Consider the following 27,774-nt stretch of genomic DNA (forward strand, 5'->3'; position numbering starts at 1 on the left):
CTGTATACCAAAACTCAGGCAAGCGCAAGGGCTGTCCTGTCATTGGTGTTTTTCGTCCCCCCTAACAGATCCTCTCCCCTCTTCCCCAAGCATTTTACCAGGCTATGTTTAGAACAGACGTCAGACCTAAGAAACCAGCCTGGAAGCAAGACTTTCCCAAGAGTGCCATCTGGTGGTGCTTCTACGTATTACAACATTGCTTTGACCTGACGCTGACAGAGCTGAAATCAAGAGGCAAACAATTTGGAATCGGTCCTTTCCTGATTTAAAAAGTTGAACCTTTGGGACTTGGCAATGGATCGTCTATGTTAAGTGTCAAACACACAGGTGTTGAGAGAAAGTTCTGCCTCAAGGTGGAAATCAGGCATTTAGGAAACAGAAAATCTTGGGTTGGCCTGAATAATCAGCTGGTTTCATGAAATTAGCACTCCATTCTTTTTTTTTTTTTTTTTTGTCTGAAGCCATGAACATATTTACAAAAGGCTGCCTGGGAGAGATCTGCGAAAATGTAGCTTCTAGGGAAAGGACTTTGAATCACTACATTTTAGAAATAGAAGAATCCTTTGAGTTGTGGTCTTCTTAACCTGAGGAGCATGATCCTGCTTTAGGGGCAGTGAACTCCTCGAAGTTGAACATAGAAAGTGGTGTGTTGGCACATATGGGCATTTTCCTGTAGAGGGGACCCATAGTTTTATTAAGAAACTTCTGGGGGCGCCTGGGTGGCTCAGTCGGTTAGGCAGCTGACTTCGGCTCAGGTCACGATCTCGCGGTCTGTGAGTTCGAGCCCCGTGTCGGGCTCTGGGCTGATGGCTCAGAGCCTGGAGCCTGCTTCGGATTCTGTGTCTCCCTCTCTCTGACCCTCCCCGGTCCATGCTCTGTCTCTCCCTGTCTCAAAAATAAATAAACGTTAAAAAAAATTTTTTTAAAAGAAACTTCTGTCTACAACAGCGTTGACAAACTCAGTTACTCTCACTTTGGACTTTACTGTTGTGGAGACATCGTTGCTTTGAGGCAGATGTTCAATGGTAATTGCTTCTAGACATTTGGAAGTTGGGGTTTTTTAAATTTTTTAATGTTTGTTTATTTTTGAGAGAGAGAGGGAGACAGAGTGCGAGTGAGGGGGGGACAGAGAGAGAAAGACACACACACACACACAGAATCCGAAACAGGCTCTGAGCTGTCAGCAAAGAGCCCAGTGCGAGGCTCGAAATCAGGAACGGCGAGATGATGACCTGAGCCAAAGTCAGACGCTTAACCGACTGAGCCACCCAGGTGCCCCTAAACATTTCGAAGTTTTAATACAGAATGTCAACCCACTGGGCTTAATTCCACTCTCTACCCTACCATAGCACAGTCTAGTTTTTCCTAAATGGCATCCCTTCACACATGTGGTGCTAGCATGAATGTGCTTCTTCCAACCCTCCCCCATTTCCTGGCTAAAGCCACCTGCCACCAACAGCTTTCATTTGCCATGGTTTTCAGATCCACCGTTTCTCAGGTGCCCTCTCCTTTTTTTTTTGAGACAAACGTTCTTTGAAAACTTTACGTACAAAACCGAATGCACCACCCTCCGTAACAGCCCCTTCCACCTACAGACTGCCTGACCTGAACTTGTTCTAAACACGCAGTGACTCTTTTCTATTTCTGCACCTACCTCTGCTTTAACCAAGAGCCTTTTACCCTTTCCAGTTTCAAGAGCGCTCCCGTTAGTAAACAATAATAAAGGGGGAAACAAACCAGGAGCCGTATGGTTCTTTCTCCCTGCCACTTGTTTTTACCATTTCACTCGCCCCAAGAGGACCTATCCTTTCCTCGTTTTATTTCTGGCTCAAATATAGCATAAAAGCCTTTTTATGGCCACATTAGTGTCATTCTCAAGTCTGAGCTTATTCTAGTCTTTTGATTTCTGATACGTTTATGGCATGCTTTGTGCTTATCCTTTACTGATGCCAGGTTTCTGTTTTTGTACATAGCCCTTTAAAATGAAGGCTACAGAAGAGCCCTCTCTGCAGCCTGGATGGGTTCCTGAGATCAGCCCATTTTCTCTCTTCTCCAGCTTCCTCTGTGGGTAAGTATCATGAGCAGGTTTTTTGGCACCCATTTTCTCTTGCTCATCTCTATCTCTTAGACTTTCTGGCCAGGAGCTCATGCCCACGTATCTTTAACGTTTTTACAAGTCTTCTTCCCTAAACTTTGGGGACGTGCCTGGGGATCCCTTTCTTGACTAAGTCCAATTGTCCTTGTCATTTTCTCCTGTTTCCTATCACGCCTCACTGACGACAAGGATCGGTGGATCCGGTGTGGACCAGGGGGCCGGCCTTCATCAGCACCATAAGGTAATGAGAGGTAAACAAGAGACAGTGGTGAAGGATCAAGACCAGAGATGACGCTAGGAAGAAATGGATAGAAAAGGCAGTTCCAGAAGGAACTCCACAAATGCTGACTGCACCTCACAGCTTTCCCCGTGAGCTCAGCCCGGCACAGTAGGGGCAGGGATGCATCTTCTGAGGACCGGGTGGCGCTCCAAGGTCCATCCATGGAGTGAACAGAAAATGTACACGGCAAGGGGGTGGGGGGGAAGCTCTTGCCTCCTTACCTTGGGGACACTAGTTTCTGAGCACCACCAGCCCAAGGGTCCCGGAATCTGATGCACCGGAGGACCGGACCTCTGACAGTTCCCTGGCTGAGGTCAGCCTGGAAATCCTGCCAGGCTGAGCAGGCCCACCGAAGGCAGCAGGGCCTGCAGCGGAGGGACCGAGCAGCGCCGCGGACAAAGCCCGCCCCCTGGCTGCACTGGAGCAGGGCCATCTAAGCGCGACTCTGCAGGTGGCAGGCGACTGAGTGCCTGCAGTGTCCTTACAGTGAGACGACCACTTCCCAGCCCCCCGCCCCCACCGCAGACGCGTTTGGTGTCCTGCCTGATTGACTCAGCACTCACCAGGCCCGCACTTGCAGGTGGCTTCTCATTGCCAGCGTCCATCACTCCGCCTGGGCTCGTCCACTGCAGAGGGTGTTCGCCACAAATCTAGGGGCCAGCAGTTCCAAGGGGCAGCCCTCAACTACGGAGAAAAGGGACTTCACGGCAAAAGACCCCAGCTTCTCACTACCAAGTGGGACAGTTCAGAGATCCGTGCAACACAGTCTCCCAGATGTCCCCAGTGCCCGGTGGCGCATAGTGGCCACCTGCTCACGGACACCAATCACTGACCCTGTACTGGGGGCTCCTCGCCACTTCCCTGCTGGGGCTTCCCGGCACCACCTCCCAGGTAAACCGCTTGCACCTGAGTCCTAGTCTCAGGGCTTCGAGGGGAACTCAGCTTAAGACACCTGCTAATTGTACTTGTGTAAATCACATCACCCCTTCCCTCGAGGCTCACATAATGACCAGTCAGGGCAATTGTTGTGCAGCTTCCCCAATCCCCGACTAGCCATCTCACTCTGCGCCTCCTCAGGAAGTGGGTCTTGTGTAGTGGTTTCCGTGTTTTTCCATGGCTGTTCCTGAGTGGACACCTGATTGCACTGATTAAGTGCCCCCGGCGACCCTGCCTACAGACCAGCCTGACCACTCCCCCTCACTACCCTCTTGCCAGCCTCCACCAGCCCCTAAGCAGTGGTTCCCAAAGAGCCCTGCACCTGAATTGCCTGGGGAACATGTTGAAAATGAACTTGCCTGGGCACTATCAACCGAATCAGAATGTCTGCAGATGAGGTCCGGGAATCTACATTTGAAACAATTTCTCAAGGGACCTTTTACAGTCCGAAGTTTGAGATCCGCCGCTCAGAGGTGCGAGCAGACAGCAATCAGCATCATCGGTTTACCCCCAAAGACTTAATATCTCACCCTTGTTCAGCAAAAGCCATAGCACTCAGTGGACAACAGGAGGTGCTTCCTCCAAACAGTCCATCCCTTTCACTGTTCCGGCGTGCTCTCCTGGCTTCCGACAGTGCTTTGCCCATCATGCGGAGGGCAGACGTGCCTGGGGTTTTAGGTTCCCCGAAGTAGAGCTTAGCCAATGACTACCAGGTGTGGGCTTCTGAAAGCACAGGTGATTTACTTGCATCTGGGATAAACTCGTGGGGTGTAACCTACCCTCTGAGCTCCTCTGAGGCTAGGACTTCACTCAAGATCACCCCTTGCTTAGGTTGAAAGAGAACGTAACTCGAGGTATCATAACCCCAGATATCAAGATAAACTACAAAGCTGTAGTAACCAAAACAGTATGGTACCGGCACAAAAACAGACCCATAGATCAATGGAACAAGATAGGGAGGCCAGAAATAAACCCACGATTATATGGTCAATTAATCTTCGACAGAGGAGGCAAGAAGATGTAATGGGAAAAGCACAGTCTCTACAACAAATGGTGTTGGGAAAACTGGACAGCAACATGCAAAAGAATGAAATTGAACCACTTTCTCACACCACCCACAAAAATAAACTTAAAACGGATGAAAGACCTAAATGTGAGGCCTGAAGCCATAAAAATCCTAGAAGGGAACACAGATAGTAATTTCTCTGACATCAGCCACGGCAATGTTTTTCTAGATATGTCTCCCGAGGCAAGGGAATCAAAAGCAAAAATGAACTATTGGGACTTCATGAAGATAAAAAGCTTCTGCCCAGCAAAGGAAACAACCAACAAAACCAAAAAGACAACCTACAGAACGGGGGAAGGTATTTCCAAATGACATATCTGATAAAGGGTTAGTATCTAAACTATATAAAGAACTTACATAACTCAACACACACACAAACAAAATAATCCAATTAAAAATGAGCAGAAGACACGGACAGACATTTCGCCAAAGAAGACATCCAGATGGCCAACAGACACATGAAAAGATGCTCAATATCTCTCATCGGGGAAATGCAAATCAAAACCACAATGAGCTATCACATCACACCTGCCAGAATGGCTAAAATCAACAAGAAACAACGAGGGTTGGCTAAGATGTGGAGAAAAAAGGAATCCCTGTGCACTGTTGGTGGGAATGCAAGCTGGTGCAGCCACCCTGGAAAACAGTATGGAGATTCCTCAAAAAATAAAAATGTAATTACCACATGATCCAGTAATTCCACTACTGAGTATTTACCCAAAGAATATGAAAACACTAATTCAAGAAGATATGGGCACTCCTATGTTTATTGCAGCATTATTTGCAAGAGCCAAATTATGGAAGCAGCCCAAGTGTCCATCGAGAGATGAGTGGATAAAGACGATGTGGTATGGAGAGAGAATAGAATATTATTCAGCCATAAAACAATGAAATGTTGCCATCTGCAATAACATAGATGGATCTAGAAAGTATAAAGCTAAGTGAAGTAAGTCAGTCAAAGAAAGACAGATAACCATGATTTCACTCCTCTGTGGAACTGAAGAAACAAAGAAAAAAGAGACAAATGAAAAAAAGAGACCCTTAACTACAGAGAACACACTGGCGGCTGCCAGAGGGGAAGTGGGTGGGGGTGGATGGGTAAAACAGGTGATGGGGATTAAGAGTGAACTTGTCACAGTGAGCACTGAGCAACGTATAGAATTGTCGAGTCACTATTTCGCACACCTAAAACTAATATGATACTGTATGTTAACTACACTGGGATTAAATTTTGAATGCAAATAGCTAATGACACCATAAGTAACATTTCTGCTCAGTACCAACTTGTTCACAAGGGGTCTCAGTTACATTTAAAGAAGGTGCCCACAAGGGCACCTGAGTGCCTCAGTCGGTTAAGCGTCTGACTTCAGCTCAGGTCATGATCTCGTGGTTCATGAGTTCGAGCCCCACATGGGGCTCTGTGCTTACAGCTCAGAGCCTGGAGCCTGCTTCGGATTCTGTGTCTCCCTCTCTCTCTGCCCCTCCCCCACTCGTACTCTGTCTCTGTCTCTCTCTCTCTCTCTAAGATAAATAAACATTAAAAAAATTTTATATAAATAAAAATAAAGAAGGTGCCTGCATGCATGGAGATCATGAAAGCTGGTGCCCTTTTCCCTCCTCTGTCATCTCTTGTCCCCTTTGGTAACAGCTAAGACTTAATTAGCACTTACTGTATCCCAGATACTGTTCGAAACACTCCACGAATAGTATGCCATTTCATCCTCACAGCAACCCAGAAAATTGGCAATTTTATCATTTCCGTTTCACGATAAAGAAAGTGAGCACACAGATAGTAAGCGACTTGCCCAGAATCACACAACCAGAAAGTGGCAGAACTAGCAATCAATCCAGACGGTCTAGTTCTAATATCTGTGGCTGACCTGGATCCCTCCCTCCTCTGATCACATTGTATTTATTCATGTGTTCATTTGTTTGGCTAACTTTGACCTGTCTTGCTCCCCATGCATTTTATATGGATTGATCTCGTCTCAACCCCATATGCTGGACTAACTTCACGATGACAAGCAGGACCTAACCCTATATAAATCTCCTAGTCCTCTGCCGCGAGTCAAGATAACTTGGCAGACGTTGTTGTGTTGTCTAAGTTGGCGGCTTGTAGCCATGCGTGGCTACTTAAATTTAAATTAAGATTGAATTAAATTAAAATGTCATGTCCTCGGTCCCATTAGCCACATTTCACGTGCTCGACAGCCATTTGTGGCTAGTGGCTACCAGAATGGACCAGCACAGATACAGAGCATCGCCATCACTGTCGAAAGTCCTGCTGGAGAGGAGAGTGAGTGCTACTTCAGAGGCTGGCACAGCCGATTTTTCTCTTGAAGTCTAAATAAAATTAGTTCTCTTTTGCCAGCTTCTCTAGACTCCTACACATTGCTACTCAAATCCCATTCACATCTGCCCGGATTCGCAGGAAGGCTGACATGCTGCCTAGGACGTGGGCTGGAGGATGCGGGTGAGGGGAACCTCTCTCCTGGCCCGTCTGACTCCCAGACAAGGTCACGGCTGTAGCCTTGCTTCTGCACGTGGGGAAACGTGTATCAGGCACATTCAGGCACATCCCATTTTGTTTGCCGGTACCCACCTGCCCCTGAGTCCCTGGCCCTCAAAGGACACAGGAATGTGAAGAGGCTTTTTTTCTTTCCTTCTAGCACCTGTTTTTATTATTTTTAATATAATTTATTGCCAAATTGGTTTCCATACAACACCCAGGGCTCATCCCAACAGGTGCCCTCCTCAATGCCCATCACCCACTTTCCTGCCTTCTCCACCCCCCATCGACCCTCAGTTTGTTCTCAGTATTTGAGAGAGAGAGAAAGCGCGCACGAGAGACAGCCCACACGAGCAAGGGAGGGGCAGAGAGAGGGAGAGAGACAATCCCAAGCAGGCTCTGTGCTGTCAGTGCAGAGCCCGATGCGGGGCTCAAACTCACCAACTGTGAGATCACGACCTGAGGCGAAATTGAGAGTCTGCCGCCTAACCAACTGAGCCACCCAGGCGTCCCAGCCTTCTGATATATTTGACGTCTTCCAGCCCTTGAGACAAGCTCTACTTTCTGGACATGGCAGTTTCCTGAGCCAGTAAACCCCTCTTTTTGCTTAAACTGGCTTGATTTAGATTTCTGTTACTTGCACTAGAAATGATGTTAGCATAAAAGCCCTAACAGAAAACAGACACACACCAACCGACCTTACTCTCTCCAAAGAGGTCATCCCATACTTCCAGTATCGATCCTTATAAAGTGTATTCACAGAAATTTGTAATCTCAGGGCACCTGGGTGGCTCAGTCAGTTAAGCATTCGACTCTGGAGCTCGTGATTTCACGACTCATGATGTCACAGTTGGTGAGTTCAAGGCCCGTGTCGGGCTCTGTGCTGACAACATGGAGCCTGCTTGGGATTCTCTCTCCCTCTCTCTCTGCCCCTTCCCTGCTGTCTCTCTCTCAAAAAATAAACTAAAAAAAAAAAAAAAGAAAGAAACGTGTAATCCCATAGCCTCCAGGAAAATGCTAGATCACTGTGTTATTTTAGCATGATATATAACAGGAAGCAATTTAAAAATGAATTTAGATCTGAATACTATTAAAGATTGTATTATAATTTCTATTTTAATATATCCTTTAATAATACTCATAATACATGAGGACAAAGTTTGACTCTCCCCCATTTAGCAAGCGGGGGATGCTACTTATTTTCAATTCAGTATACAGGAAAGAGCATGGTTTAGCTATAAATTCAAAATGACATATCAATATTGTGTTTGGGGACCAAATGTGTATTAATATCTATATTGATATTTAACTGTGTGTAACTGCCCTCCAAACATCTTCCATGAGCTGGTATTTGGAATTCTTGAATTTTGCACTTTAAAAAAATCAATTACTTTATTATTGTAATTTTCATGGTTTGTTTCTAAAAGAGGAGTCATGAGCACTTTCTGGCTGCTATTTGCAAGTACTTCTCCAGAAATAACACACTGTGGGTTTGGATAATTTTATTCCCAATAAAAGAAAAGGAAAATCAGATACAAGTTTCTCCTTTTAACTTTTGTTTAGAAGAGCTAGAGATATCTTGATGTATTAAGAAACGAGAATATGAATATACCTTATAGGTCTGAGGTCACAATTGAGAACTATCATTTTTATGTCCCTCATTAGATCGTTCTATTTGTTTTTTACCATCTTAACCATTTTTTATATATTTTTAATGTTTATTATTTATCTTTGAGAGAGAGAGAGAGCACGAGTGGGGGAGGGCAGAGAGAGAGGGAGACACAGAATGTGAAGCAGGCTCCAGGCTCTGAGCTGTCAGCACAGAGCCCGACACGGGGCTTGAACTCACAAACTGAGAGAGATCATGACCTGAGCCAAAGTTGGATGCCCAAGTGCCCAAGTGACTGAGCCACCCAGGCACCCCTTAACCATTTAAAAAAAATTTTTTAATGTTTATTTATTTTTGAGAGACAGAGACAGAGCACGAACACGGGAGGGGCAGAGAGAGAGGGAGGGAGATACAGAATCCCAAGCAGGCTCCAGGCTCCAAGCTGTCAGCACAGAGCCCGACACGGGCCTCGAACTCACAAGCTGTGAGATCATGACCTGAGCCGGAGTCGGACACTCAACTGACTGAGCCACCCAGGCACCCCACCATCTTAGCCATTTTTAAGTGCAGAGTTCAGTAGCTCACTCTATTCTAAATCATATTCATAATGCCTCCTCTCTTTAACCCATAATCCATTGTGATGATAAATTACACAAGTGAATGAAAATAACTGAAAGCTGTAAAATGGTGAACGCCACCAACCGTAAGGCTAAGTAGTCAGCTGGGTGATAAAGCAACCAAGGGACTGATGCCAAAACAGGTCCAGATGATCTCCACAAACTGCCCCAAACACCTAGTCCACATCTAAGGCCTTTACGGTTGAAATTATAACAGACTCCATTATCATTTAAAAAAAAGTCACCAACCTCAGAACACTTTCACAAATCTCCAGGCATTGTTAGTACCAAAGCTGAGGTTGGAAATCTTCGCATCCCGGTTCCACCTCTCACTAGCTCTGTGACCCGGGGCCAGTTATCTCCTTTTTCCCTTTCTGATGCTTAGTTTGTGGGTACATAAATGAACACTTAAAAGATCTACCCAGTGAGCGTGGCCAGACCACAATCTGGGCACACTAGGGCCACAGCAAAGACGGAGGAGAGCATCAACTTGGACTCGGCTGGTGTTGCTTTCACTCTGATTTATTATCAAACCAGCAGATGGATAAAAGCCGCTCAAAGGATAAAAGTGATAATGATCCAAATGAGCGAAGAGATGTAGCTTGTCACGGTGGCCCTAAAAGAGCGAGGAGTCTGCCAAGTCAGAGAAACGAAAAGCCTTGACTGACTGTAGCACTAGGCTGGGGTAGGACCATGACGCCATAGCAGTGGTCTACAAAGTGCGGTCCCTGGACTGGCATTTTTGACCCAGGGATTTGTGAGAAATGCAAATTCTTAGGCCCTAGCCCAGACCAACTGAATCAGGAACTTTGGGGGCGGGGCCCAGCAATTTGCATCTGAAGAAGCAAGCCCTGGTCGGGGCGGATTGTGATGCCTGCCCAAGCGTGGGACACCTGCACTGCAGCAGGAGACAATTCCTTCTGCCGTGGGTTTCACCTTCCCGTTGTCGTTTCTCTCCCAGGCCTGCTCACCACCCAGAGTTACTGCGACGACAAAATCCCACGTAGACTTGGTAAGTGCTCTGTTATCGGAAGGATCCGTTTTTCTCGGGAGCAATGCTAGGCCGAGAATTTAACTGGTTCTGCCCGGGTACTGAGTGATCAGCCCCACTAACGGGCGCAAGGTTGGGCTATCCCTTTCCCTCTGGTCTTCGGGAATCACCTTCACTTTTGTTCGTAAAGGAGGAAGAGATGGGATGTCGAGGGCCCGCTACCAGACACCATCTGCCTGAGGAGCAGCCTCCTGGAACATCGCCCCGGCTCACTCAGAGCAGCACTGTCCAACAGAACTTTCTTTGGTGCTGGAGATGTTCTGTAAAGTGTGCTAATCTGCACCGTCCAATACAGTAGCCACTAGCCACGTGCAGCATTTGATAACATGGCCAGTGAAACTGGGCGATTACATTTTACATTTTATTTAATTGTGATTAATTTAAATTTGAAGAGCCACATGTGGGACAGAGTTATACTAAAAAATTATTGATTGTATACCTGCAATTCGAATTTAATTGGGTGTCCTGTGTTTTTATTTGCTAAATCTGGCAACCCTACTTTACAGATTCTCAGTGATATTGACCTTGACTCCTCCAATGGAAAGTCTGATTGAAAGGGTCTCTACCCATGACCAGAGGAAGCAGATTTGACATTATACTGACCAGAAAGGGCATCTGGCTGATGTTCTTCTGGAGACAATTTTCAGAGAAATATGGCTGAGAAAATCAATATAACTGATGACTAAAAAGACAAACTTGTACTATCATTCCTATACTCATACTTATTTCTCTGCAACTGAATCCATCTTCTTGCGAGATGAGATGGAAAGCAGTAGTCCAGAAAGCCTAACTTAGTCAAGGATCATTCTGGATTTGGGGCATGGTCCTATGTACTAGGACTGCAACAGGGAGAAATGGTACTATGGGTCATGCTACTGATTTATTTAAAACTTTTTTTAAGTGTTCACTTATTTGTTTTGAGAAACAGAGAGAGAGACACACACACAAACGGGGAAGAGGCAGAGAAAGGGAGAGAGAGTCCCAGCAGGCTCTGCACTGTCAGCACAGAGCCCAACCCGGGGCTCGATCTCATGAATGGTGAGATCATAACCTGAGCTGCAGTCAAGAGTCAGACCCTTAACTGAGCGAGCCACACAGGTGCCCCTATGCTGTTGATTTTAAGGCAAACCCTACCCCCTTCATTACTTAATCCCTTAATCCCCTCAATGAATGACTACCATATTAAAGTCATCATAGGAAATGAAAAAAAAAAAAAGACCCAGAGCCTTTCCTTATGACTATACTTAAGCTTTGCTTCAAAAACAAATCAAAAAAAATATATATATAGCAACTAGAATACTGCCAGTTCTCAGGAACACTTGATAATATTTTCCCCACAACCCTATAATTTCAAGATGTGATCAAATGGAGGTGCCTTTATATCTCCATTCACTCTGGCCCTCACTCTCTGCCATAACTAGCTCGTCTCTGGCATCTTGAGGTCTCCAAGCTCATTCCTGATGTAATAACATATTATTTTACAGTTACTTATTAAATAGATATTTGATAACATCATTTTTAACTAGAGGAAAGGATTTGGAAATTGGCACTCGTTCCCCAGGAATAGCAAAGAAAACACACATGGTGTTTTTATAAAGTAAATGGTGTTCCAGAAGGCAGACTGATTCTTGTAAAACCCAGGCCCCTTCTGTTTCCAAGAATGTCCAGGTCAAAGAGTAATGATCACGGTTTTTCCCTTTCAGCAGGTTTTAATGTAACAAACAACCAGCAGGTTTAAAAACAAATCTTAATAGCATTGTATCTAGACCATCACCTTTGATATTCTCCTATTTTCTCCATTGCTTAAAATACTCACACGGATATATATTTAGCTTTGGAGATCTGGCGATTTGGGAACCAATGGGTCTCTGGGAAGAGATTATTAGGTGATCATATTGCTCTCTGCCTCCTCCACCCTCCCCCGGGGTCCTTCTCTGTCTCTGCTACCCACTTCACTAAGAAAAGGTATTGAGACTGGGAAACAGTCTCAGAGAACCTGCCAGAGAGAATCTGCCCAAATTTTTGAAGGGGCTCCTCTAAAAATAGCTCAAGTTTAAATCTGAAAATGGGGCAGTCACCCTCGAGGGCTGCCATGTAACTGGCACACAGACTGTGGTTCTCAAAGTGCGGGTGGTCCCTGGCCCAGAAGCAGCGGCAGCATCTGAGAACTTTCTAGAAATGCTAATTCTCAGGGCTCACTCACGCAGACGTATCTGGATGACAGCAGTTACCCGAGTATTCTATCCTTCTTTTTTTCTTTTTTAACCTTTCATGCTTCTCTTTCTTTCTCCGGAAGCAGCGCCCCCCTCCCCCAGGCACATTCAGACCTTTCCTCAGTCAGAGTACAGCAGCATTCTCGAAGCGTGGTCCCAGGACCAGAAGCACCAGCCTCAGCTGAGAACATGTCAGAGGTGCACGTTCTCGAGCCCCCCCCCACTCGGGGCTACTGAATCAGAAATCCAGAGGGTGAGGCTCAGCGGTCCGCGTTCTAACAAGGCCTCCAGTGATTCTGGATGCACACCAAAGTTTGAGAAACGGTGAAGAGTAGTCCCTGCTATTTTGCCTATTCTGTGACTTGGAAGCTTGCCCAAAAAGCCCTGTGATTTTATTCTCATGGGATTTTATTCCTTTGTCAGTCTGCCTTATCCTCGAAAAAGTATTAAAAATTGAAAATTCCATCCACAGTATTATCTGCAGATATAAATCTACGTTTCTCAAGAGAATTCATTTCAGGAAGGGTGTCTCAGCAGGCCGCGTGGGCCCTGTGCGATGGGAAAGCCATCGTGGAGAGCCGTGGGTTCGAAGATGCCTCCTTTCCCCCTTGATGTAGGTAAGAGAGTGTTGCTGTCGTTGTTATTGTTGTTTTAATCAAGTTGGTAGAACAGTTTGCCAAGATTTGGATCTACTGGAGCATAAGAAACCATTCTCACAGCCCGCCCACCCACGGAAGCCTATCTCTGGGGAGACATTTAAACTCTCCATCTTTAACTTAGAAGGTTAGTGCAAATTTAGCTTCTCAATCGTTTGGTACTATGGATGCAAAGGTAGAGGTATCTTTCAAGTCAATGGGTATGAAAGTCAGGTTTAATCCAGTCTCTCCCCCTCCAGTCCCTCCTTCACATTCCTGCCGGACCAACTGGGTTAAACCAGCTCCAATCATAGCATTTCCCTCCAGGGGTGGCTCCCCAGTACCTACCAAATTAACTTCCTATTTCTCACCGGGCATTCAAGACTGAAACTGTAGATCCTCAACTGAATCATATGAAACTGCCATTTTAATTGGGCAAAAATGGTCGAACATCACCAATTTCATGTGGCTCAACCTGTTATCCATTTCATATTTAATTTGTTAAACTTCTCTATGACCTTTTTCTTTTTTCTATTTTAAGATTTAAGCTTCTTGGACTTGTAATGCTTAATCTTAAAACTGCCACCCCAACTGCTGGTGAAAAATCTCAGAAAAAAATGTTGCCTTCCTACAGGTACAGAGAGGCAGACGCTATTGTGTGGCACAAAGCCAGTGCCATGTCATAAACTTAGAACTGGAACATTTACTCAAGTCTCTGTCCCACCGTCCTGGCCAGGATGGTGGTGTGAGTAAAGGCCATGATCCTGTTTTGTTTTCTGTTACTATAAAGCTGTCCTTTAGAGTGTTATTTGTAGAGAAACCTATCTCTTAAGATACGTGGATATCAGAGTCGGTTGCTATGTGTGGTAAAATAGAACCCATAACGTTCCTCTTAGGTGCACAACATAATGATCTGACATGTGTATACACTGCAAAATGATTACCGCGGTGAGTCTAGTCAACATCGATCACCGCATGTAGTTACCAACTGTTTTCCCTGAGTAACCTTTAATCCCACTGCAGATGGAACAGGTGCCTGACTCTGCCAAGTATGAAGCAAAAGGCCTTGCGTGTAAGCATGCTCTCAGTATTTAAAAGATGACACTGAAGAAGTCTCCCACAACCAGTATTAAGGGATATCTTGGGTCTAACTGACCCCTAAAACCAAACCATTCTTCTTCCCCACTGCGGGAAGTCAACAACATCCCTGCACACCTTGAAGATTCTAGGGCCTGGCTCATCACTACACTGTAAGAGTTCTTGGTGATTTCCAGCCACGTAGATAGATGAGCCTGCCAATAGTCTGGCCCCTGGTTCCCTTGACCTTCTCTTTTCCAGTGATTGTGTTCACCACCTGCACCAGGAGGCCACTCCTGTGGTTTTACCCTAGACCTCATCAGTACCGATGACCATAGGCCCCCATAATCGCACCTTCAAATGCCACTCTCCAAACAACGCCAAAAATAGTAATTTCAAAATAACTCTGGTTTCTCAGAGTGTAAAGAAGATGCATAGCCCCAAATACCACTTCTTATAATCACCCGCTTCCCCCTCCACCTCTGGCACAGAAGCTCCAACACTTCTGTGAAGAGCTGCTTAGAACCCAAGAGTAAGCCTGCTGGGTGGGGGCGGGGCATGAAGGGATTTGCTGTGAAGCTATTTTTGCGTACCACTTCACAACTCTTCCAGAACATCTTTTTCATATCAAAGAATGCCCCCCATAGCGGTAATAGGGGTGGAGGGTGAAAGCTTCCCGAGCTGCCCCCGCCCCCCACCCCCCGCCACCTTCGCCACGGACTTCTCACTCAAGTCTCAAACACTTTAGAAAACTCACCCCAAACATTCCTTCGAAAAACTGTCCCACCAGCTATAGACCTCTGCCCATTCCCATTGGAAACTGGAACGGCAAAGCCAGAGACCCTGGATCGAGACGACAAAAGGCGGCTGGGAAGCTGTGGGTGCGTGCAGGCGCGTACGTGTGCGTGCGTGTGTGGGCGTGCGTGCAACAGGACTTGTCCGGTGGTGCCAGAGCTGCTAAAGCCCAACGCTGCGATCAGGAAGCATCAGGTGCGCCTACATGCTGAGGAGGGGCTCCAGCCTTCCAACCCAGCAGACGCGTGCTCTCAGACAAAAAGACCGAGAAATGGAACAGCTGGCCCCCATTACGGCTCCCTGCGACCTCCACCCCCCACTCGCCACCCACCAACCTATGTCGACACGACAGGGCCGGGGAGGACAGGGAGGGGAGCTGAGTGTTCCTGGTGAGAGGCTGCTTTTTCCAGGGGAGAGGAGATGTACCGGTGCCCTCCTGCTCTCCCAAACCGAGAGACAGGTAAGGGACAGCCCTGAGAGAGCTGCTCGAGGGCAGTGGGAAGGTCTGCAGGACAGGCAGGTTGGCACCCGGTTTCCTGCCTGGACCCTCGCTGAGCTGCACAGACCCGCAGGCCCACTCTGCGGCCCTGGGAGCTCTGGGCGAGGGAATTTTTGCCCGGGCTTAACAAACACGCTCACTGATGTGTTGTTCGTGAACCTGGAGTCTGGTGCCCCCTGGTGGTCAAGAAACATCTAAACGTCAGAAGCTCCAAAAGTACTGAGGCGTAACGTGCCTGGAAAGAAAATGGGACCATCACTCCCAGCCTTCAGAGCTGGGAAACGGACCTTAGCAGTTCCCAAAGCTCCATGTGGAGGAGCACAGGGCTTACGTAGAGGGCTGTCCAGGAGATGGGAGACAGAACCGGCAGAAGGGCGTGGGAATCAGCAGGCAAAGCTGAGGGATGCCCCGGGGAAGGAGGAACCCAGACGAAAAACAGCACGGCCTCCAAGGCAGAGACCCCCCCCCCCCCACCCCAACCCGCCGACCTGCAGGGCACCTCACAAGATCATGGCATCAGACCTGGAAAAGGACCATATCCACAGGAGTTCTCTGTCTCCCTTCTCTCTCTGACCCTAAAACCAGAAGATATAATATTGGGATTGGGATTGGCCAGCTTTACCAACCAAGATAACCCTCCAAGTTACGAGATATGCCCAAGGTGTCATTAAAGAATGGGAAAAGAGGCTTGGTGCCACACAGTTGAAAGCAGTGATTGGAAAAAAACAAGAGTTACATGTATACAGTCCACCACTGAGTTGAGACCTGTCAACACATCAGTTACATGCACCCAGGCACAGGCATGGATTTAGAAGGACACGGAAAATAGCAACTGTGCCACTTACTACTTGTACTGCTTCAGGCCAGGCCTATCTGACCCTCAGTTTCTTCAATCCTCAGGGGATAATAATAGCTAATGGGCAACGTTATTCAAAGATTAGAGGCAGGGTATGTAAACAAAGAGAAGCTACTATGTATTTATATATTTGTTTGCCATCGTCGGGAGGCATTAGTTTCCCAGTTTCCTTTGACAAAAGATTTGAAGCAGTCTATGAAAAAAGGTAAAAAGAACTACTAAAATAGAAAGAAAGAAAAAAAATTTTAAAGAGCAAGGGAATGCTGAAGAGCTAACCATAAATGTAAACGTGGTGGTTCCAGCTTCACATTTGGTTTTGAGTTTCCTGTCAGCTGAAGTGAAAAGGGAAACCTGAGAACTTGTACAATTCCCGTTACCAGAAAGGGGCAGGGTCGCTGCCTTCTCAGGGGAGACAAGCTCTTCTGGGCTCCAAATTCGAAAAGCAAAGCCTCAGCAGGAATGTTTCCACACTGGCTTGTACCTTACCTGAAACCTTGTCTATTCTTTACCACAGGGTTCCAAACGCCCTGAACTACTAATAGAGAAGTAGATTAGTAATTGGGACCGGGCCAAAGTACTGAAAGTTGATGGGCCAGATTTCTACACTTCAGAGCATGGTGGTATTCTCCAGCAATTCTTACCCCACAGTTCTTCAAATGCTTTCAGATGTGCTGTCCCTCAATACAATCCATTGCAAAATCACCCAAAGGACATTTAGACCCACCACTTCCACCCCCAAGGAAATGTTTCCATTTGTAACTCAAGCAGAAGCTTTAGACTAGACTGATGACAAATGAAAGCAAAAGTATAGATGTATTTTTAGATGAAAGAGCTAAATTCAAAAGGCTCTTCTCTTTCCAGAACCAATTCAGCCCTCTAAAGGCCACACCGCTCTCCCTTCAAGGCCAAGGTCACCTTTCAGGAGCATTAGCACATGAAGTAAACAGCTTTTGCAAAACAGTGCCACAGGTGAGCCTTCCCATCCGAAGCGCAGAGGCGCCGCAGCTAATCTGCATATGCTAACTCGAGTTACCGGGGAAGAAGCCCGAATAAGCCACCGTCCTCCCTCACCTTTACTTTCATCCCCACATAGGTTTTGCTTTTACCATATGGTAATTATTTCCAAATCACAAGTGCAAACACTCACTCTGATTGGAAAATTAGCAGATTTCAAACTCGGGTAATTTGTCCCTAATGAGGAACTTGTTGAACTGAATTTAACAATTAACTCGCACACCCTTTGCTGCCTGCGGCTTATGAGAGTGAAGCGGGAAAGAAGGAAGGGCAAGCCGAGGGCCAGGCCTGGCAGGACTTTGGCACAAGACGAGGGTTGGGATGGGGCAAGGTGTGTAATGGGGTTGTGGGAACATCAGGAACTTGACTGTTCAAATGGATATATATAGCCAATCACAAACATATGCCAAAGTAGGGGCGCCTGAGTGGCTCAGACGGTTAAGCTTTCGACTTCGGCTCAGGTCATGATCTCATGATCTCAGGGCTCTGTGCTGACAGCTCCGAGCCTGGAGCCTGCCTCCGATTCTGTATCTCCCTCTTTCAACCCCACCCCTGCTTGCGCTCTGTCTCTCAAAAATAAATAAATGTTAAAAAAAAAGTTTAAAAAAAACAAATATATGCCAAAGTAGTGAGAATAATATGGTGAGCCTCCATGTACCCATCACCCCAGCTCCCACAATTACCAAGTCATGGTTGCTCTGACTTCATCCATGCTGAGGAGCAAGAGATCAAGAAAATGGACAGGGAAGAAGAGTGAAACAGCAGGGGGTGGGTCTCCTGCCTCGAATTCCCAAAGGTTCCAAGATCTCTAGGGGCAGAGGTGGGATGGGTGAGTATAAACTGCTGGGAGGGTTTCAGCCCCCTTCATTAGCATTTTGAATCTGGCAGGGCAGACCCTGGGAAAGAGCTGACCCGTTTTCCGGGTCTCTGCTACCCCGCCCTGCCCCAGGGCTGGGGTCGCTTGTTCTCTCCCCGCGGCTACAGGTCCAGGTGACCAGAAGCCCTGAGCGTTTCTGGGAGCTCTGGCGGAACACACAGTCAGCAATGGTCACCCCCCTCCAACCATGCTCCGATGGTTGGTTCCTGCCTCTTCTCCAGCACTGGTGCCAGTTCATGCCTGAGGCTTAGTCTCTACGATCTGCTCTGCTGTTTGTCCCTCTAGAACTGCCCTACCCGGGCGCCTGGGTGGCTCAGTCGGTTGAGTGTCCGTGAGTTCGAGCCCCGCGTCGGGCTCTGTGCTGACTGCTCAGAGCCTGGAGCCTGTTTCACATGCTGTGTCTCCCTCTCTCTGACCCTCCCCCGTTCATGCTCTGTCTCTCTCTGTCTCAAAAATAAATAAACGGTAAAAAAAAAAAAAAATTTAGAACTGCCCTACCCAATTGGCACCATAGGTAGATGTGGCAACTGACCACGTGAAACGTGGCTAGTGAGACTGAGGAAGTATTTTTTTTTTTACTAATTTAAATTTAATAACTGGTCCTTGACCCAATTATTGGAAAACTTCTAAGTATATTTGGAAGGTGAATCTACATTTTCAACTGTAGAATCTAAGTACAGATCAAGTATTTTTGGTGAAAATCTAGCATCTGACTTGAGAAAGGCTTTAACTGTCTGGATTTTGAAGATTTAGTAAAAATGAAACAATGTAAAATATCTCATTAAGTATATTATTAATTACATGTAGAAATGATAACCTTTTCCATCTATCAAGTAAAATTAATTATTAAGGGCAATTTCTCCTGTTTACATATTAAAATGTGACTACTAGAAAATTTCAAATTATATATCAGGCCCAAATTATACTTCTACTGGACAGCGGTGACCTAACCAGACTCCTCCCTGCACTTGCAGAGAGCCTAAAAAAATAGAATTCTGTTGCCAAAGTTCTTCCTGTGACAGAGGCCCCAACTGCCAGACATGTCCTGCTATACTAGCCTCACCTGGATTTTCCTGGATGACCATCTCCTGTGCCATCTTCTCTGCTCCCTGTGCATTCTGAGGCCACCAACTTTCACACAACCATGGCCTGTGATGGGCCCTGACCTCATAAAGACAGAACCTGCGTGACCTAATTTCAGACTAAGATGATGAATTTGACCTGGGGTAGGGAAGAGCCTCCAAGCTCTCAAGATACTCAAATCAATGTAAAGGTCCTTCACAACACACAGCCAGTTAATATCCTCAAAAGGGAACTTGGCTGAAGTTGCAGCCTAGGGAAGAATCTTTACAAGGAAATAAAGGCCACCAAATGGTGATTTGACACAAAGCTGAATTTATTTGCTTGTCCAGGAGGGGAGCATCACATTGCTCAAGCACAAGTTCAGTTGGTGTCTCCCTGCAAAATGTTCAACCTTGAACAACACGGGTTTGAACGTATGGGCCCACTTATATGCAGATTTTACTTGATACATGCCACACAATATTTTCTCTTCCTAATAATTGCCTTAACATTTGATTTTTTCTACTTACTTTATTCTAAGAATACAGTCTGTAACGCATATAACGTACAAAATATATTACTCGACTGTTTAAGTGATCGGTAAGGTGTTTGGTCAACAGTAGGCTATTAGGGATTAAGTTTTTGGTTACGCAAAAGCTACACACAGATTTTTGACTTCGTGGGGAATCGGCGCCCCTAACCCCCACACGGTTCAAGGGTCACCACTACAAAAAGGGCCAGATAGAGGGCAAAAGGAAACAAGTACATCGAATCAGGTGAGATTCTGAGCACGGGTGTCTAGCTGGTTCCCAAGGCCTAGCACACACTCTCCTGAGCAAGTTCACTTCTTCAAAGCGCAGCCACCACACCCAAAGATGTCCACGATGGGTTACACAAAGCTCTCGTGGGCTCCCTGTCACTCACGTGGCACATCTGACTTGTTTGCTTGAAGTTGGCCAAAATCCTCCCTCGCCAGGATCCGTAGCACATTAGTACAGCCGGGTCGATCACGTGGGAGTCACCCACCGGTTACCCGCCTTGTCACTCATCTCTTTTGGAACTGCCAGGCCACATTTCCCTTCTTTCTTAGGGCAAGAGGCAGGGACACATGCGTGTGTACGTAGAAAACAAATTTTGTGTGGACAGGTTGCCCTTTGGAAATGGCAAGGGAACAAAATAGACGAAGCTCTCAAACGCCAATGATCCTAGCAACACCGTTCACAACGCCCAAAGGCTGGAAGCAACCTCCGTGTCCATCAGTGGATAACGGAGGAGCTAAATGCGGTCTGTGCTGACAAGGGAATATTATTCAGCCATGAAAGAATGGACGAAGCCCGATCCGTGTCACACCGAAGAGGAACCTTGAACACTAGGCCAAGTGAACGAGGCCAGACAAAAAAGGTCACATACCATTTGACTCCATCATTGGCAAGCATCTAGAACAGGAAAGTCCACAGACCAGAAAGCAGATTGGTGTTTCCGGGGCTGGGGGAGGGGAGGACGGGACCCCCCGTGCTAGTGGCTACAGAGATTTCTCTGGGGTGATGAAAACGTTTTGGAAATAGAAGAGGTGGTCGCACGGCAACGTGAAGGCATTCAATGCCACGCGGCCGTAACTTTAAAACGGTTCCTTGTCGCTTCTGTGAATTACACCTCAATAAAAAGAAAGGCGAAAGAGAACGAACTTCGGGGATCTGCTGAGCCCCACTGACACAAGACAGAAGGAACAGACACGAGGGAGCAGGGGCTGCCGAACAAGTGATGATCACCGGGAGGGGACAGGCAGGAATGGGTGGGGGGCCGGGGGGGTGGATTCCACGTCAGAAGTGACCAAGGTAGCAAACGCTTGAAAAGCAAACAAAGAAAACTCATTTTCAAATGTTTAGCTGTTCAATTTCTGCAAATAACCTGGAGTTCTAAAACAAGCAAATGATTTGATAGGGAGAAAGCAAAGACCTCCCACAAGTGCCTTTTCAGGCCCAGTGATTGTACCTGGAGGAGAAGGGCTGAGCTCAGCCTGTGGACCGCCCCCAACACGGGCGCCCCTGAGCCACTCTGCACGTTGGGAGGGCTCCCACATCCTCCATATGAGCCTGACAAGCATCATCTTTTGGTAGTTTTCACAGTTTCTTTCAAAACTAATTCGTAAGGATTGCATTTAATACGCTGCACGCGAACCTTTTTGACACACACCAAACGACGTTCTTCTGAAAGGTGTTTCTCCTATTTAACAGGTCACTTCAGGGGCGGCTGAAGTGGGTGGCTCAGTTGGTTAAGCACCCGACTTCGGCTCAGGTCATGACCTCACAGTTTGGGAATTCAAGCCCCGCCGTCGGGCTTTGTGCTGACCGCTCAGGGCCTGGAGCCTGCTTCGGATTCTGTGTCTCCCTCTCTCTCGGACTCTCCCCCCACTCGTGCATTCTCTCTCTCTCAAGAACAGATAAACATTAATAGGTCAGTTCAGTACCGATTATGTGCAGTGACACCATTAAAATTTTTTTTTAACGTTCGCTCATTTTTTGAGAGAGAGACAGAGAGATGGGGGCGGGGGGGGGGGGAGCACGAGCAGGGGAGGGGCAGAGACAGAGGGAGACACAGAATCTGAAGCAGGCTCCAGGCTCCGAGCTCTCAGCACAGAGCCCAACGCAGGGCTCGAACTCACAAATCGCGAGATCATGACCTGAGCTGAAGCCAGACCCTTAACCGACTGAGCCATCCAGGCGCCCCATAAAAACCTATGGCCTTCCCGTCCACGCTACAACGCGTCAAGGGTGAGCCTTGACGGTGACGACGTTACGCTAAGTGAAGTAAGCCAGTCACAGAAGGACACCTCCTGTTCCACGAGTGCACTTTATCCGAAGGCTCTAAAGCAGTCACACTCGCGGACACAGAAAATGATACCGTGCATGCCTGGGCTGGGGGAGAGGGAAATGGGGAGCTGGTGCTTGACGGGGACAAGAGCGTCGCTTCTGCAGGATGAAAGCAATTCTAGAGACGTGCTGCGCAGCAGTGTGAACGTACTGAGCACTACTGAACCGGGCACTTCGATCACTTTCAGCAAAACGATCCCAGTTTCTTAAATCACTGCCTTGTTTCTGTGCAAAACTCACGAGGTTGTGCTTCTGTACAGAGTTCGTACATCTAAAGGTAAGATGCTGCTGACACATTAAAAAAGCAAAAACCAAAAAACCCCAAACGAAGGAAAACCTCGGAGTTCACCTGGGCCGACGCTCTGGTGTTTTTAAAAAGAGAGGAAATGGGGCGCCTGGGTGGCGCAGTCGGTTAAGCGTCCGACTTCAGCCAGGTCACGATCTCGCGGTCCGTGAGTTCGAGCCCCGCGTCAGGCTCTGGGCTGATGGCTCGGAGCCTGGAGCCTGTTTCCGATTCTGTGTCTCCCTCTCTCTCTGCCCCTCCCCCGTTCATGCTCTGTCTCTCTCTGTCCCAAAAATAAAATAAAAAAAAAAAAAAAAAAAAAAAAAAGAGAGGAAATAAGCGAGACTCAGGATCTGGGAGGGGAAGGCGGGCCTCTGTTCCTTTTACCTTCGGACTGGCTTGCGGCCCGCTGGTCCCAAGAAGGCTGAGCCGTCTGGGTGGCTACTGTTGTCACGGCCACCGGGTGCTGCAAGATTCTATGCTGTTGCGCCTGCTGCTGTGGCCACGGCTGCGAGGCAGGGGACAGCTGCAGCGTGTGCCGAGGGCCGCTCGGCCCGGCTCTTCCCTGGTTCTCTGCAGCACAGCCAAGCAGAGACAACACAGCTGCCTGGGGCTGCAGCAAACTCCCCTGTCCCTGTCCCTGTCCCCGTCCCCGTCCCCGTCCCAGGCGGTTCAGGACAACGGCTTGCTGAGCAGGTGAGGCCGTGTCTGGGGGGGCTGGGCCTCGGGCACCGGGACCCCGTGGCACTGGCTGCCAAGGACCAGAAGCGGAGACTTGCTGAAGTTGTTCCTGTGGAATCAACTGATAGAGCCGCTGCTCTGGCTGCTGCTGGGCGTTCAAAGGGGGCGAACCTTGCGGAAGCTCCAGCAGAGTCACCGGCTTGAGGCCTGAAGCATTTTTTAAAAAAAACTGAACGCGGACTGGAGACGCAGCCTGTGCTGCAGTGCGCACTGCATTTGGTGGCCGAGCTCCCGAGGGCAGGCTGCCGGGCTGGATTCCCGCAGGATCTGTGGCCCCAGCGGTAGAGCCCTGCCCGGGGCTGGAACCCCTCGCCAAAGCCTGGGCTCCACAGACCGGGCCCGCCAGCTGGATGATGTTGGGGCCAGGGGAGCAGGCCGTGACCTGGGTGGCCAGGCTTCTTTGTGATGAGCCGGTAGTGGGTAGGGTGGCCGCGGGAAGCATGCTAACTTGAGTCACCTGTTTCGCAGAGGGCTTCTGGGAGCTGGCCGTGACCAGGGGGGCCAGGGCTGTCTGTGATGAGCCGGCGGTGGACAGTGTGGCTGCAGGAAGCATGCTAACTCGAATCACTCTGACAGGGGATTGCTGGGAGTTGGCCATGACCAGGGGGGCCAGGGTTGTCAGTGATGAGCCGGTAGTGGAGAGGGTGGCCGCAGGAAGTATGCTAACTTGAGTCACCTGTTTCGCAGAGGGTTTCTGGGAGCTGGCCGTGACCGGGGGGGCCAGGGTTGTCTGTGATGAGCCGGTAGTGGGTAGGGTGGCCGCGGGAAGCATGCTAACTTGAGTCACCTGTTTCGCAGAGGGCTTCTGGGAGCTGGCCGTGACCGGGGGGGCCAGGGTTGTCTGTGATGAGCCGGCGGTGGACGGTGTGGCTGCAGGAAGCGGGCTAACTCGAATCACTCTCACAGGGGATTGCTGGGAGTTGGCTGTGACCGGGGGGGCCAGGGTTGTCTGTGATGAGCCGGCGGTGGACGGTGTGGCCGCAGGAAGCGGGCTACCTCGAGTCGCTCCCGCAGAGGACTGCTGGGAGTTGGCCGTGACCGGGGGGGCCAGGGTTCCTTGTGGCGAGCTGCTGCTGGACAGGGCGGCTGCGGGAAACATGCTCACTCGATTCACGTCCACAGACGAATTCTGGGAAAGACTCGGGGGCTGAGGAGCAGGAGCAGGAGCAGGAGCAGGAGCAGGAGCTGGAGATTTAAAGAAGCCGCTTGCCTCCACTGGGGTGAAACTGTTGCCTGACCGAGTCCCTCCTGAGCTCCAGGAAAGTCTGAAGCGTAGAGGTGGATGGCTGACTCCCTTCCCCAGGACTGAAGACCAAACCGACACCGTCTCAGGCTGTGCTGTTTCTTTCCCGGGAGGCGGCTGGCTGAGGCTGGCTGAGCCACTGGAGCCGTGTGACGCGGCGGCGGGACACTTGGCCTTGCGCTGGACCAAGACAGCTGACCGAATGGCTTCCGTCCCAGCATCCGTCTTTGAGCCAGGCCGGACACTGTCTGGATGGTCGTCTGTGGAGGAGTGCGGAGGAGACCCCTGTCCCTCACGTCTGGCTTCTTTGCAGGGCCTTCTTCTTCCAGACAAAGGTGGGTCATCCGGCGGCTGCATGGAAGTCAGCTGCGCTGTCTGAGACTCGCCGCCAGCTTCATAGCCCAATACGGAATCACCTTCTACCTTGTGGGCTGGCCAGGCCGTCGGTGGCGAGCCATCGTATCTGGCGGACTTCTTCCCTCTGGCGTATTTCTGCACGTCCACTCCAGAAGGTACGGCCAAGTCACAGGGTCTCTGTTTCCACATATCGACGCAGTTCCCCGCTTTAGAAATTTTGAGGTCGTGCTGCGGACCTGCTTGCCTTTCTCTGCTTTTCTTGCAAGAGGCCCATACTCTCAGTTCAGGAGGAGGTGGACGATGAGACAGCTCCTGCTGCCGGTTCAGGGAGGGTGCAGAATACCTCTTGAAGCTCCTTTTCATGGGGCCAGTGTTCATCTTTTGCTTGTTATAGAGCAGCCTGTTTGCAGTGCAGGCTACTGATACAGAAGGATCAAGACACAGCGGTTCGGCCGTAGCTAAGATCAGCTGGCTCTCCAGCAAAAGCCTGTCTTCCTGGGTCCAGGTCTGGTCATCGCTGCTCATGGACTGCACGTCGCAGGCTAACGTCTGCATCGTTGGCCGCAGGAGAACATGCCTGCTCGCGTAGCCGGGAGGTTCCCGACTGCACTGCCTGTAGTCCCGTACCTGGGCTATGACACACCCAGAGTGAAAAAAGTTAACCTGAGATTTTTCCAGGAGATCCACCAGAGCAGGAGGTAATTGTTCAGCATCCAAGTATTCGAGCAACTCCCCTTCTTCATAAGGCAGTCGAATGGTCTCCGAATAGGATCCATTTTCGCCCTCGAGCATCAGCGAATATCCCTCCTTTCCTGGGTATAGGTTGACCACTAAGCACGGCAACGACTCTCTCCTCAGGAGCTTCTCCAACAAGTTCACGTTGCTTCTTAATTCCTCCGTAGCCTCAGGCTCTTTCCCGCATTCTTCCACATATAGGTCATAAAGTTTTTCATCCAGAGATGCTCCCCCACTCGCTGAGCCTTTCCTTTTAGGAGGCCTCTGCTGGGCACTGGCAATGACATACTCCGCACGGTCCAGAGCTCGTTCTAAAGCCTGCTGCATCGTGGCACAACAGGGGCCCTAAAGAGAAGGGCAAGCGCAAGTGCAAGCGCCTTGAAGAGCCGGGTGAAGGTCCCGTCTTTCACGTCGAGCTAGAGGTAGAGTCTTGCAGACGCCGCCACTCCACAGTGCAGCCACCAGCCTAACTTCCAAATGGACGGCAAGAAACGCGCGCCGGGAAAGCACCGCACGACATACCTGCGATCTGGGTATCCAAAGCCAACAACACGTGTCGGAGCCGCCACCGCGCGGCTCTGGAGCGGCCGCGGGCTGGGCCGGAAGTGGAGGTGAGCCCCCCCCCCAGCTCCCCCCTCCCTCCCGGAGCAGCCGACAACCCGCTCCTGCGCATGCGCGCTCCCTGCAGGCCGCAGGCGTCAGGCTCAGGCGTCAGGCCTCAAGCCTCATCCTATTGTTGCCTGCGCCTCCGGGCCACGAGGCCCCGCAGCCCGCACTTCCGCTGCTGCCGCAGGGCCGGACCTTTCCTTTCCCCGTAACGCGGAAAGCACGCCACCGAAGCAGAAGCAACGGCCCGACAAATAACCTACTTTCTGCCACGGTTCGAGTCCACGCCAATTCGCGCAGGAATGCGGCTGTCGGGGAAGCGGCGCAAGCTGTGCGCTTCTCTTCTTGGCCAGCGCCTCACCCAGAATTGTGCACGGTTTCTGCGTCTCCCGTCGGGAACGGCAGGGCTGCTCCCGGTGCCCGTCGCCGCTGTGGCACACCCCGCCCCCCACCCTCCACCCCCCACCCCCAACCGCGAGTCCGCGTCCGTAGCTCCTGCCTGCCTACGTGGAGGCTCGCCGAATCTAATCTGGTGCAGGCGTCAGATGTCCTCCTTCCTTGAATCTGCCACTGATCTCCTGCCTGACGGTCGTCAGACGTGCACCTGGCATGCCTTCCTGACACTTAAGTCTTTAACTTGTTACTTCCCCGTGTGTCACAGGAAGGGCGTTTTTACACACGATGCGGTAGGCAAGTCGTATTGTCTGTGAATTGCACTTCAGGATTAAACTATTTGTTGGGAAAGGTGCTTTGCATGTGATGGAGCCGGGGACTGTTGTCCCGGCTGATGGCAGCGCACTTCCGCGATCACCCTCCCTGTGAGACCACCGCCAAGGTCCTAAGGATGGCTTTGGGGTGAGGTGTGCGGGTCGTAGATCGCGGATGGGCCCTTGTTTTCCACTAACGTTGTTGCCTTGAGGTGTGCCGGCCTTTTGGGACAGGTTTTGAAAAGAGTCTCTTGACGTTTGTGTGAGACGTGGCGATAATAGGGGTTCATGGAAAAGCCTCACAAAGGAAAAGAAGACAAGACAGATCGGCGAAAGTCCCGAATTTCACACAACTATGAAATCAACGTGGGTTGGGGCGCCTGGGTGGCTCGGTCAGTTAAACGTCCCACTTCAGCTCAGGTCATGATCTCACTGTTCGTGGGTTCGAGCCCCGCGTCGGGCTCTGTGCTGACGGCTCGCAGCCTGGAGCCTGCTTCGGGTTCTGTGTCTCCCTCTCTCTCTGCCCCTCCCTTGCTCGTGCTCTGTCTCTCTCTCTCCCTCAAAAATAAATAAAGATTTTTTAAAAATTAAAAAATAAAATAAAATCAATGTGGATTTTAACCAATGGCAATTATGACAATTACATGAACAGTAGATACATTGTATTGAAAGAGGACTAAAACCTTTTTCACTCAGAGCTCCCGAAAGATGACCCTGGTTCAGGGACAGACAAGAATACTTTTCTACTTGCATATCAACCATCTTTGGGCAAACGGATACTTGGGGAGCGCCTCAAGGGGGCTTGAAATCAAGTTTAGTCTCTTAACTCTTTTACACATCCTCCCCGTGTCTCTTTTTCCCACCCCCCACCTGCCCGAAATTAGGCTAAGTACCAGACTGGACGGCCAAAGCATAGTTTTCTTTTTCTTTCTTTCTTTCTTTCTTTCTTTCTTTCTTTCTTTCGTCTTCCTTCCTTCCTTCCTTCTTTCCTTCCTTCCTTCTTTCCTTCCTTTCTTTCTTTCTTTAAATGTTTATTTATTT

At 49.0% G+C, this 27,774-nt stretch overlaps 1 long non-coding RNA gene and 1 pseudogene across 3 annotated transcripts in view; both read right to left on the minus strand.

The window, feature by feature from the left end:
* LOC145713881 (uncharacterized) overlaps positions 1 to 27,774 on the minus strand; it is a 136,245-nt gene that overhangs the window by 54,373 nt on the left and 54,098 nt on the right. The window contains exon 1 of one of the 3 annotated variants that reach the window (XR_014136696.1): positions 14,846 to 15,087. The exons of 1 other annotated variant lie outside the window; for it this stretch is intronic. This is a non-coding gene — a long non-coding RNA (uncharacterized LOC145713881). Of the gene's footprint in view, positions 1 to 14,845; positions 15,088 to 27,774 lie in introns of those variants that run through there. One more of the 3 variants, XR_014136698.1, reaches the window with a different exon arrangement.
* LOC145713486 (transcription factor SPT20 homolog pseudogene) lies at positions 22,673 to 25,973 on the minus strand (annotated as a pseudogene).

The sequence above is a fragment of the Panthera onca genome, chromosome X (assembly GCF_046562875.1).
Source record: "Panthera onca isolate mPanOnc1 chromosome X, mPanOnc1 haplotype 2, whole genome shotgun sequence".
Lineage (NCBI taxonomy): Eukaryota > Metazoa > Chordata > Mammalia > Carnivora > Felidae > Panthera > Panthera onca.